Here is a 12,458-nt window from a genome sequence, read left to right on the forward strand (position 1 = left end):
TCTAAAGGCCAGAAATGACCAAAATAGAAAATGATCCCAAATTAAGCTCAGAATGGCCGAAAACCCCTTCTAAAGGCCAGAAAAGGCCAAAATAGAAAATGATTCTAAATTGAGCTCAGAATGGCCGAAAACCCCTTCTAAAGGCCAGAAAAGGCCAAAATAGAAAATGATCCCAAATTAAGCTCAGAATGGCCGAAAACCCCTTCTAAAGGCCAGAAAAGGCCAAAATAGAAAATGATCCCAAATTAAGCTCAGAATGGCCGAAACCCCCTTCTAAAGGCCAGAAAAGGCCAAAATAGAAAATGATCTCAAATTGAGCTCAGAATGGCCGAAAACCCCTTCTAAAGGCCAGAAAAGGCCAAAATAGAAAATGATCCCAAATTAAGCTCAGAATGGCCGAAACCCCCTTCTAAAGGCCAGAAAAGGCCAAAATAGAAAATGATCCCAAATTAAGCTCAGAATGGCCGAAACCCCCTTCTAAAGGCCAGAAAAGGCCAAAATAGAAAATGATCCCAAATTAAGCTCAGAATGGCCGAAACCCCCTTCTAAAGGCCAGAAAAGGCCAAAATAGAAAATGATCCCAAATTAAGCTCAGAATGGCCGAAACCCCCTTCTAAAGGCCAGAAAAGGCCAAAATAGAAAATGATCCCAAATTAAGCTCAGAATGGCCGAAAACCCCTTCTAAAGGCCAGAAAAGGCCAAAATAGAAAATGATCCTAAATTGAGCTCAGAATCGTCGAAAACCCCTTCTAAAGGCCAGAAATGACCAAAATAGAAAATGATCTCAAATTGAGCTCAGAATGGCCGAAAACCCCTTCTAAAGGCCAGAAAAGGCCAAAATAGAAAATGATCCCAAATTAAGCTCAGAATGGCCGAAACCCCCTTCTAAAGGCCAGAAAAGGCCAAAATAGAAAATGATCCCAAATTAAGCTCAGAATGGCCGAAACCCCCTTCTAAAGGCCAGAAAAGGCCAAAATAGAAAATGATCCCAAATTAAGCTCAGAATGGCCGAAAACCCCTTCTAAAGGCCAGAAATGACCAAAATAGAAAATGATCTCAAATTGAGCTCAGAATGGCCGAAAACCCCTTCTAAAGGCCAGAAAAGGCCAAAATAGAAAATGATCCCAAATTAAGCTCAGAATGGCCGAAACCCCCTTCTAAAGGCCAGAAAAGGCCAAAATAGAAAATGATCCCAAATTAAGCTCAGAATGGCCGAAAACCCCTTCTAAAGGCCAGAAAAGGCCAAAATAGAAAATGATCCCAAATTAAGCTCAGAATGGCCGAAAACCCCCTTTAAAGGCCACAAAAGGCCAGAATAGAAAATGATCCTATATTGAGCTCAGAATCGTCGAAAACCCCTTCTTAAGGTCAGAAATGACCAAAATAGAAAATGATCCCAAATTGAGCTCAGAATGGCCGAAAACCCCTTCTAAAGGCCAGAAATTACCAAAATAGAAAATGATCCCAAATTAAGCTCAGAATGGCCGAAAACCCCTTCTAAAGGCCAGAAAAGGCCAATATAGAAAATGATTCCAAATTGAGCTCAGAATGGCCGAAAACCCCTTCTAAAGGCCAGAAAAGGCCAAAATAGAAAATGATCCCAAATTAAGCTCAGAATGGCCGAAAACCCCTTCTAAAGGCCAGAAAAGGCCAAAATAGAAAATGATCCCAAATTAAGCTCAGAATGGCCGAAACCCTCTTCTAAAGGCCAGAAATGACCAAAATAGAAAATGATCTCAAATTGAGCTCAGAATGGCCGAAAACCCCTTCTAAAGATCAGAAAAGGCCAAAATAGAAAATGATCCTAAATTGAGCTCAGAATCGTCGAAAACCCCTTCTAAAGGCCAGAAAAGAACCAAAATAGAAAATGATCCTAAATTGAGCTCAGAATCGTCGAAAACCCCTTCTATAGGCCAGAAAAGGCCAAAATAGAAAATGATCCCAAATTAAGCTCAGAATGGCCGAAAACCCCCTTTAAAGGCCACAAAAGGCCAGAATAGAAAATGATTTTAAATTGAGCTCAGAATCGTCGAAAACCCCTTCTAGAGGTCAGAAATGACCAAAATAGAAAATGATCCCAAATTGAGCTCAGAATGGCCGAAAACCCCTTCTAAAGGCCAGAAATGACCAAAATAGAAAATGATCCCAAATTAAGCTCAGAATGGCCGAAAACCCCTTCTAAAGGCCAGAAAAGGCCAAAATAGAAAATGATCCCAAATTAAGCTCAGAATGGCCGAAAACCCCTTCTAAAGGCCAGAAATGACCAAAATAGAAAATGATCTCAAATTGAACTCAGAATGGCCGAAAACCCCTTCTAAAGTCCAGAAAAGGCCAAAATAGAAAATGATCCCAAATTAAGCTCAGAATGGCCGAAAACCCCCTTTAAAGGCCAGAATAGAAAATGATCCTAAATTGAGCTCAGAATCGTCGAAAACCCCTTCTAAAGGTCAGAAATGACCAAAATAGAAAATGATCCCAAATTGAGCTCAGAATGGCCGAAAACCCCTTCTAAAGGCCAGAAATGACCAAAATAGAAAATGATCCCAAATTAAGCTCAGAATGGCCGAAAACCCCTTCTAAAGGCCAGAAAAGGCCAAAATAGAAAATGATTCCAAATTGAGCTCAGAATGGCCGAAAACCCCTTCTAAAGGCCAGAAAAGGCCAAAATAGAAAATAATCCCAAATTAAGCTCAGAATGGCCGAAACCCTCTTCTAAAGGCCAGAAATGACCAAAATAGAAAATGATCTCAAATTGAGCTCAGAATGGCCGAAAACCCCTTCTAAAGGCCAGAAAAGGCCAAAATAGAAAATGATCCTAAATTGAGCTCAGAATCGTCGAAAACCCCTTCTAAAGGCCAGACAAGAACCAAAATAGAAAATGATCCTAAATTGAGCTCAGAATCGTCGAAAACCCCTTCTAAAGGCCAGAAAAGGCAAAAATGGAAAATGATCCCAAATTGAGCTCAGAATGGCCGAAAAACCCTTCTAAAGGCCAGAAAAGGCCAAAATAGAAAATGATCCCAAATTGAGCTCAGAATCGTCGAAAACCCCTTCTAAAGGCCAGAAATGACCAAAATAGAAAATGATCCCAAATTGAGCTCAGAATGGCCGAAAAACCCTTCTAAAGGCCAGAAAAGGCCAAAATAGAAAATGATCCTAAATTGAGCTCAGAATCGTCGAAAACCCCTTCTAAAGGCCAGAAAAGAACCAAAATAGAAAATGATCCTAAATTGAGCTCAGAATCGTCGAAAACCCCTTCTAAAGGCCAGAAATGACCAAAATAGAAAATGATCCTAAATTGAGCTCAGAATCGTCGAAAACCCCTTCTAAAGGCCAGAAAAGAACCAAAATAGAAAATGATCCTAAATTGAGCTCAGAATCGTCGAAAACCCCTTCTAAAGGCCAGAAATGACCAAAATAGAAAATGATCCCAAATTGAGCTCAGAATGGCCGAAAAACCCTTCTAAAGGCCAGAAAAGGCCAAAATAGAAAATGATCCCAAATTGAGCTCAGAATCGTCGAAAACCCCTTCTAAAGGCCAGAAAAGAACCAAAATAGAAAATGATCCTAAATTGAGCTCAGAATCGTCGAAAACCCCTTCTAAAGGCCAGAAAAGGCCAAAATGGAAAATGATCCCAAATTAAGCTCAGAATCGTCGAACAACCCTTCTAAAGGCTAGAAAAGGCCAAAATAGAAAATGATCCCAAATTAAGCTCAGAATGGCTGAAAACCTCTTCCATAGGCCAGAAAAGTCCAAAATAGAAAATGATCCCAAATTAATCTCAGAATGGCCGAAAAATCCTTCTAAAGGCCAGAAAAGGCCAAAATAGAAAATGATCCTAAATTGAGCTCAGAATCGTCGAAAACCCCTTCTAGAGGTCAGAAATGACCAAAATAGAAAATGATCCCAAATTGAGCTCAGAATGGCCGAAAACCCCTTCTAAAGGCCAGAAAAGGCCAAAATAGAAAATGATTCCAAATTGAGCTCAGAATGGCCGAAACCCCCTTCTAAAGGCCAGAAAAGGCCAAAATAGAAAATGATCCTAAATTGAGCTCAGAATCGTCGAAAACCCCTTCTAAAGGCCAGACAAGAACCAAAATAGAAAATGATCCTAAATTGAGCTCAGAATCGTCGAAAACCCCTTCTAAAGGCCAGAAATGACCAAAATAGAAAATGATCCCAAATTGAGCTCAGAATGGCCGAAAAACCCTTCTAAAGGCCAGAAAAGGCCAAAATAGAAAATGATCCCAAATTGAGCTCAGAATCGTCGAAAACCCCTTCTAAAGGCCAGAAAAGAACCAAAATAGAAAATGATCCTAAATTGAGCTCAGAATCGTCGAAAACCCCTTCTAAAGGCCAGAAAAGGCAAAAATGGAAAATGATCCCAAATTGAGCTCAGAATGGCCGAAAAACCCTTCTAAAGGCCAGAAAAGGCCAAAATAGAAAATGATCCCAAATTGAGCTCAGAATCGTCGAAAACCCCTTCTAAAGGCCAGAAAAGAACCAAAATAGAAAATGATCCTAAATTGAACTCAGAATCGTCGAAAACCCCTTCTAAAGGCCAGAAATGACCAAAATAGAAAATGATCCCAAAATGAGCTCAGAATGGCCGAAAAACCCTTCTAAAGGCCAGAAAAGGCCAAAATAGAAAATGATCCTAAATTGAGCTCAGAATCGTCGAAAACCCCTTCTAAAGGCCAGAAAAGAACCAAAATAGAAAATGATCCTAAATTGAGCTCAGAATCGTCGAAAACCCCTTCTAAAGGCCAGAAATGACCAAAATAGAAAATGATCCTAAATTGAGCTCAGAATCGTCGAAAACCCCTTCTAAAGGCCAGAAAAGAACCAAAATAGAAAATGATCCTAAATTGAGCTCAGAATAGTCGAAAACCCCTTCTAAAGGTCAGAAATGACCAAAATAGAAAATGATCCCAAATTGAGCTCAGAATGGCCGAAAAACCCTTCTAAAGGCCAGAAAAGGCCAAAATAGAAAATGATCCCAAATTGAGCTCAGAATCGTCGAAAACCCCTTCTAAAGGCCAGAAAAGAACCAAAATAGAAAATGATCCTAAATTGAGCTCAGAATCGTCGAAAACCCCTTCTAAAGGCCAGAAAAGGCCAAAATGGAAAATGATCCCAAATTAAGCTCAGAATCGTCGAACAACCCTCCTAAAGGCTAGAAAAGGCCAAAATAGAAAATGATCCCAAATTAAGCTCAGAATGGCTGAAAACCTCTTCCATAGGCCAGAAAAGTCCAAAATAGAAAATGATCCCAAATTAATCTCAGAATGGCCCAAAAACCCTTCTAAAGGCCAGAAAAGGCCAAATTAGAAAATGATCCCAAATTAAGTTTAGAATGGCCGAAAACCCCTTCTAAAGGCCAGAAAAGAACCAAAATAGAAAATGATCCTAAATTGAGCTCAGAATCGTCGAAAACCCCTTCTAAAGGCCAGAAAAGGCCAAAATGGAAAATGATCCCAAATTAAGCTCAGAATCGTCGAACAACCCTCCTAAAGGCTAGAAAAGGCCAAAATAGAAAATGATCCCAAATTAAGCTCAGAATGGCTGAAAACCTCTTCCATAGGCCAGAAAAGTCCAAAATAGAAAATGATCCCAAATTAATCTCAGTATGCCCCAAAAACCCTTCTAAAGGCCAGAAAAGGCCAAAATAGAAAATGATCCCAAATTAAGCTCAGAATGGCCGAAAAATCCTTCTAAAGGTCAGAAAAGGCCAAAATAGAAAATGATCCTAAATTAAGCCCATACTGGCCGAAAACCCCCTTTAAAGGCCAGAAAAGGCCAGAATAGAAAATGATCCCAAATTAAGCTCAGAATGGCCGGAAACCCCTACTAAAGGCCAGAAAAGGCCAAAATAGAAAATGATCCTAAATTGAGCTCAGAATCGTCGAAAACCCCTTCTAAAGGCCAAAATAGAAAATGATCCCAAATTGAGCTCAGAATGGCCGAAAACCCCTTCTAAAGGCCAGAAAAGGCCAAAATAGAAAATGATCCCAAATTAAGCTCAGAATGGCCGAAAACCCCTTCTAAAGGCCAGAAATGACCAAAATAGAAAATGATCCCAAATTAAGCTCAGAATGGCCGAAACCCCCTTCTAAAGGCCAGAAAAGGCCAAAATAGAAAATGATCCTAAATTGAGCTCAGAATCGTCGAAAACCCCTCCTAAAGGCCAGAAATGACCAAAATAGAAAATGATCCCAAATTAAGCTCAGAATGGCCGAAAAATCCTTCTAAAGGCCAGAAAAGGCCAAAATAGAAAATGATCCCAAATTAAGCTCAGAATGGCCGAAAACCCCTTCTAAAGGCCAGAAAAGGCCAAAATAGAAAATGATTCCAAATTAAGCTCAGAATGGCCGAAAACCCCTTCTAAAGGCCAGAAAAGGCCAAAATAGAAAATGATCCTAAATTAAGCCCAGACTGGCCGAAAACCCCCTTTAAAGGCCAGAAAAGGCCAAAATAGAAAATGATCCCAAATTAAGCTCAGAATGGCCGGAAACCCCTACTAAAGGCCAGAAAAGGCCAAAATAGAAATGATCCCAAATGAGCTCAGAATGGCCGAAAAACCCTTCTAAAGGCCAGAAAAGGCCAAAATAGAAATGATCCCAAATTAATCTCAGAATGGCCGAAAACCCCTTCTAAAGGCCAGAAATGACCAAAATAGAAAATGATCCTAAATTAAGCTCAGAATGGCCGAAAAACCCCTTCTAAAGGCCAGAAAAGGCCAAAATAGAAAATGATCCCAAATTGAGCTCAGAATGGCGGAAAAACCCTTCTAAAGGCCAGAAAAGGCCAAAATAGAAAATGATCCCAAATTAAGCTCAGAATGGCGAAAACCCCTTCTAAAGGCCAGAAATGACCAAAATAGAAAATGATCCCAAATTAAGCTCAGAATGGCCGAAAGCCCCTTCTAAAGGCCAGAAAAGGCCAAAATAGAAAATGATCCTAAATTGAGCTCAGAATCGTCGAAAACCCCTCCTAAAGGCCAGAAATGACCAAAATAGAAAATGATCCCAAATTAAGCTCAGAATGGCCGAAACCCCCTTCTAAAGGCCAGAAAAGGCCAAAATAGAAAATGATCCTAAATTGAGCTCAGAATCGTCGAAAACCCCTCCTAAAGGCCAGAAATGACCAAAATAGAAAATGATCCCAAATTAAGCTCAGAATGGCCGAAAAATCCTTCTAAAGGCCAGAAAAGGCCAAAATAGAAAATGATCCCAATTAAGCTCAGAATGGCCGAAAACCCCTTCTAAAGGCCAGAAAAGGCCAAAATAGAAAATGATTCCAAATTAAGCTCAGAATGGCCGAAAACCCCTTCTAAAGGCCAGAAAAGGCCAAAATAGAAAATGATCCTAAATTAAGCCCAGACTGGCCGAAAACCCCCTTTGAAGGCCAGAAAAGGCCGAAATAGAAAATGATCCCAAATTAAGCTCAGAATGGCCGGAAACCCCTACTAAAGGCCAGAAAAGGCCAAAATAGAAAATGATCCTAAATTGAGCTCAGAATCGTCGAAAACCCCTTCTAAAGGCCAGAAAAGGCCAAAATAGAAAATGATCCTAAATTGAGCTCAGAATCGTCGAAAACCCCTTCTAAAGGCCAGAAAAGGCCAAAATAGAAAATGATCCCAAATTGAGCTCAGAATGGCCGAAAAACCCTTCTAAAGGCCAGAAAAGGCAAAAATAGAAAATGATCCCAAATTAAGCTCAGAATGGCCGAAAACCCCTTCTAAAGGCCAGAAATGACCAAAATAGAAAATGATCCTAAATTAAGCTCAGAATGGCCGAAAAACCCTTCTAAAAGGCCAGAAAAGGCCAAATAGAAAATGATCCTAAATTAGCTCAGAATGGCCGAAAAACCCCTTCTAAAGGCCAGAAAAGGCCAAAATAGAAAATGATCCCAAATTAAGCTCAGAATGGCCGAAACCCCCTTCTAAAGGCCAGAAAAGGCCAAAATAGAAAATGATCCCAAATTAAGCTCAGAATGGCCGAAAACCCCTTCTAAAGGCCAGAAAAGGCCAAAATAGAAAATGATCCCAAATTAAGCTCAGAATGGCCGAAACCCCCTTCTAAAGGCCAGAAAAGGCCAAAATAGAAAATGATCCTAAATTGAGCTCAGAATCGTCGAAAACACCTCCTAAAGGCCAAAAATGACCAAAATAGAAAATGATCCCAAATTAAGCTCAGAATGGCCGAAACCCCCTTCTAAAGGCCAGAAAAGGCCAAAATAGAAAATGATCCTAAATTAAGCTCAGAATGGCCGAAAAATCCTTCTAAAGGCCAGAAAAGGCCAAAATAGAAATGATCCCAAATTAAGCTCAGAATGGCCGAAAACCCCTTCTAAAGGCCAGAAAAGGCCAAATAGAAAATGATTCCAAATTAAGCTCAGAATGGCCGAAAACCCCTTCTAAAGGCCAGAAAGGCCAAAATAGAAAATGATCCTAAATTAAGCCCAGACTGGCCGAAAACCCCCTTTAAAGGCCAGAAAAGGCCGAAATAGAAAATGATCCCAAATTAAGCTCAGAATGGCCGGAAACCCCTACTAAAGGCCAGAAAAGGCCAAAATAGAAAATGATCCTAAATTGAGCTCAGAATCGTCGAAAACCCCTTCTAAAGGCCAAAATAGAAAATGATCCTAAATTGAGCTCAGAATCGTCGAAAACCCTTCTAAAGGCCAGAAAAGGCCAAAATAGAAAATGATCCCAAATTGAGCTCAGAATGGCCGAAAAACCCTTCTAAAGGCCAGAAAAGGCCAAAATAGAAAATGATCCCAAATTAAGCTCAGTATGGCCGAAAACCCCTTCTAAAGGCCAGAAAAGGCCAAAATAGAAAATGATCCTAAATTAAGCTCAGAATGGCCGAAAAACCCTTCTAAAAGGCCAGAAAAGGCCAAAATAGAAATGATCCTAAATTAAGCTCAGAATGGCCGAAAAACCCCTTCTAAAGGCCAGAAAAGGCCAAAATAGAAAATGATCCCAAATTAAGCTCAGAATGGCCGAAACCCCCTTCTAAAGGCCAGAAAAGGCCAAAATAGAAAATGATCCCAAATTAAGCTCAGAATGGCCGAAAACCTCTTCTAAAGGCCAGAAAAGGCCAAAATGGAAAATGATCCCAAATTAAGCTCAGAATGGCCGAAAAACCCCTTTTAAGGCCAGAAAAGGCCAAAATAGAAAATGTGTGTGTGGAACCTTTTCAGATCCCACTGTCTGGCAGTGATATAGTGAAAAAAAGACAGTTGCAATTATATTTCAATTCTGCAACTATCTTAGTTTCGGGTTCTAGAAGGTGTTAGCTCTACCGACCTTCCAAAGACCCTTACAGAATGACTGAGTACTTGCAGTACATTCCGGAGTAATTTTCCAATCGGTAAGCCCCGCCTTAAAATAATATTAGAATCTTACAGATTTTATTATTATTTTCATTCTTTCAATTTGTTTGATACATTTATATCAAAAAAATTGACCCGTATTCAATAGCAGGTTATATTTATTGACAAGAGGAGTGCCAAATAGTAAAATGAATATATCTTACCATATATACGTACCAAAATAAAACCTATGTATGTACCAGAATATTACCTAAAATCTGATGACAAATTGCTAAACTTCTAATAAACAATGTGTCAACCGGTCGCCTACGTAATTGCTACAATAAGAAAATTGAACTTAAAATAATAACAGGGTTGTTACAGAAACCTTAATTTTGAATCCGCAAAATCCGCGCCACGGGTTTTGGATCCGCGCCGTGAAAACTAAATCCGCGCCGAAAAAAAAACTAATAAAAACTTATGATTCAACATGGTAAAATTATTACCATCTTTAAAATGTCATGCTGATATGTATAACTTGTTCATATTTAGCTTAAAACGCAGGACAGTTGACTTACTGCGGCTATGTTTAGGAATGATGCTGACCAAAAATGTTGTTTGGAAATTCTTATATACAAATGTAAAATACCCGTAGCACTGATTTTTTCTCGTTGAAAAGAGTATGATTATGACGAGTAAAATTCCTGTGAAACATAAGTTAAACATAAAAAGTGAGAATTGAATGACGAGATTTGAGAAATGTGGATAAATACTTAAGATATGAAAAGTGATGGATAACCATTTAATGCCGTATATTGTCGGAACATTCAATAAGTAATTAATAATCCTCGTGAGTTGCAAACCATAGCAAGTTTTACTAAAATTTGCAAAAAAATCTTGTTGAAAATAATTCAAAAGGACGAGATCGGTTTTAGCTAGAAAAAAAGGTTATTAATACGATTAAATTTATGTAACTCGCGTATAGCGCTAAACTCGAAAACGTAGAAACAATCGAAAAAGTAGAAAAATCCCTAAACTCGATTTCAGGTCTAACATTCAAACATAAGTTGAATGTCATTAAAAATGTTTTCGGAAAGTCTGAACAACATCCTCTGTAGAATCATGGAATAGACTCAAGTAAGAGTTTTTTAATGCAGGGTGACCACTCAAAATCAATTTTAGATTTTCCGCTTTTTTCCCGGTTTTCCCGATGATAGCTTTTAAATTTTCTCGGTGCTTTATTATTAAAAAATATGTGAAACACATCAATTTTACATGTTTATTTATATCCTTGTGAGAATAGTGTTATTGGAACTATAAAAAATATTTCTTCTTCAAAATTTTTCTTCCGTTAACTGTTCATCGACTTTAGCAAGTACCTGCATGGAGACCTGCACAATTTGCACTCTTTTTATCTAAAAATCGTTGACAATCTTCCTTCTGCTTTTTCTCTCTGTCAACTTAAATGCCAATGGAATGTATGGAAAAAAATTGAACATCGATCATTTTAGATTAGAGCTTAGAAGTTTTGTCTTCTCATGCAAAATTTGTCCTCAAGCGAAATTCGGGAAGAAGAGCCCCAAAGTGACCAATGAAAAAATTCACATGGAACTGTTAAAATTATTAAATATTTTATGATAAAGCAAAGCAAAGCAAAAATACATTTCTAAACGAAAGCATGACAGTTTTTCAGGAATTCGATAAATTTGAGCTCCTTTTTTAAAACAGTACACAACACATCCTAACGAAATCGTCTTGAAAATTCTAAGATATATAAAAAACTGTGTTGCCAAAATAGTTTTTTAATGATATCAATTTTAGATCGTTATAATTTGGAAAACAAGAATAATTATAAAAATAAATAATTTTACAGATCTGGGAATTAGTTAACTACAACTGATTCATTGGCAACATTAGTAATTTCCCGCTTTTCCCGTCTTTTTTCCGGTGATTTGAAATTATCGTCTTTTTCCCGCTTTTCCTAGTAGAGTGGCCACCCTGATTATAAATTTACATAAACATTTTTGTAAACAAAGCTTCAAACGACGATTTGATAAAACTGTTAAGTAGGCCTCTCAAGGTACGATGCTGGCCTAACAAGCCAGTTGTCGTAGGCTCGAGTCTCGGCACGGGAAAGACTGTTAGTGTCAGTCGGATCGTAACGCTAGCCCCGCAATTGTCCTGTACACTTAACAGTCGGCTTAAGAGTGACCATGTTCAGAAATGTTCAGAAGAGTTTCAATGAATAATCAATGAATTTCAGAGGTTTTCTATATGCCAGCCCTTGACAACTTTTTTTCGAATTCTTGTCATTACTGACGTCGATGAAACGCATGTGTTTTCAAAACTCGTTAAAAAGTAATATATACGGTTATGGGTATTTCCGAAATCAGGATGACCTGAAATCGACCGTTTTGAAACCCAAGGTGGCAACTTCTGGTTCATGAAAATCATTCATGAAAATCAGCCAAAAATGGCCAAATACCTCCCAATATGAGTATTTTCGGAGCCGGGATGACATTCATAGGCCGTAAATCGACCACAGTTGCCATTTTGAATCTATTCAGGACCACCACATAACATCTAATAAGTTATGTTAGTAGTAAAGCCCCAGTAGAATCTTTTCGGGAAGGACCATTCTGGGGGCACGTAAGGGTGTTTTAATGTCGAGCACATAACGGTTACGATAACATTTTGTTTTTGTAGTAGGGTAAGGAACATTTTCTAAGCAGCTTTAGGAACCGCCTGTGTATTCAGACGAAATGCTCGAAATGTGTTGGGTGAAATTCAAACAGTAGTACAGTACCTCCACAGTTATGGGTCAGCTACAATTATGGGTCACGTTTACGCAAATACGTCTATTCTCACGAAACTGAACAATTTTCATTGACAGTGGTATTTTTTATAACTCAATTGTAACCCTGTTCATACGATTGAAATGATTTAATGTCGAAATAAACAATAATTCTGCTCGGTACAATAAGTGAAGTGACCCATAATTGTAGTAATGTTACGTTTTGCGGTGCACAATTGTGGGTCAGTCCATATTTTGGCTATTTTTATTACTTTTGCATGAAAATAAATCACGACCAAACAAAATAACTTATTGTCAAGCTTATACAACAATAAAGTAACTTTT

The sequence above is a fragment of the Wyeomyia smithii genome, chromosome 1, assembly GCF_029784165.1.
Source record: "Wyeomyia smithii strain HCP4-BCI-WySm-NY-G18 chromosome 1, ASM2978416v1, whole genome shotgun sequence".
Lineage (NCBI taxonomy): Eukaryota > Metazoa > Arthropoda > Insecta > Diptera > Culicidae > Wyeomyia > Wyeomyia smithii.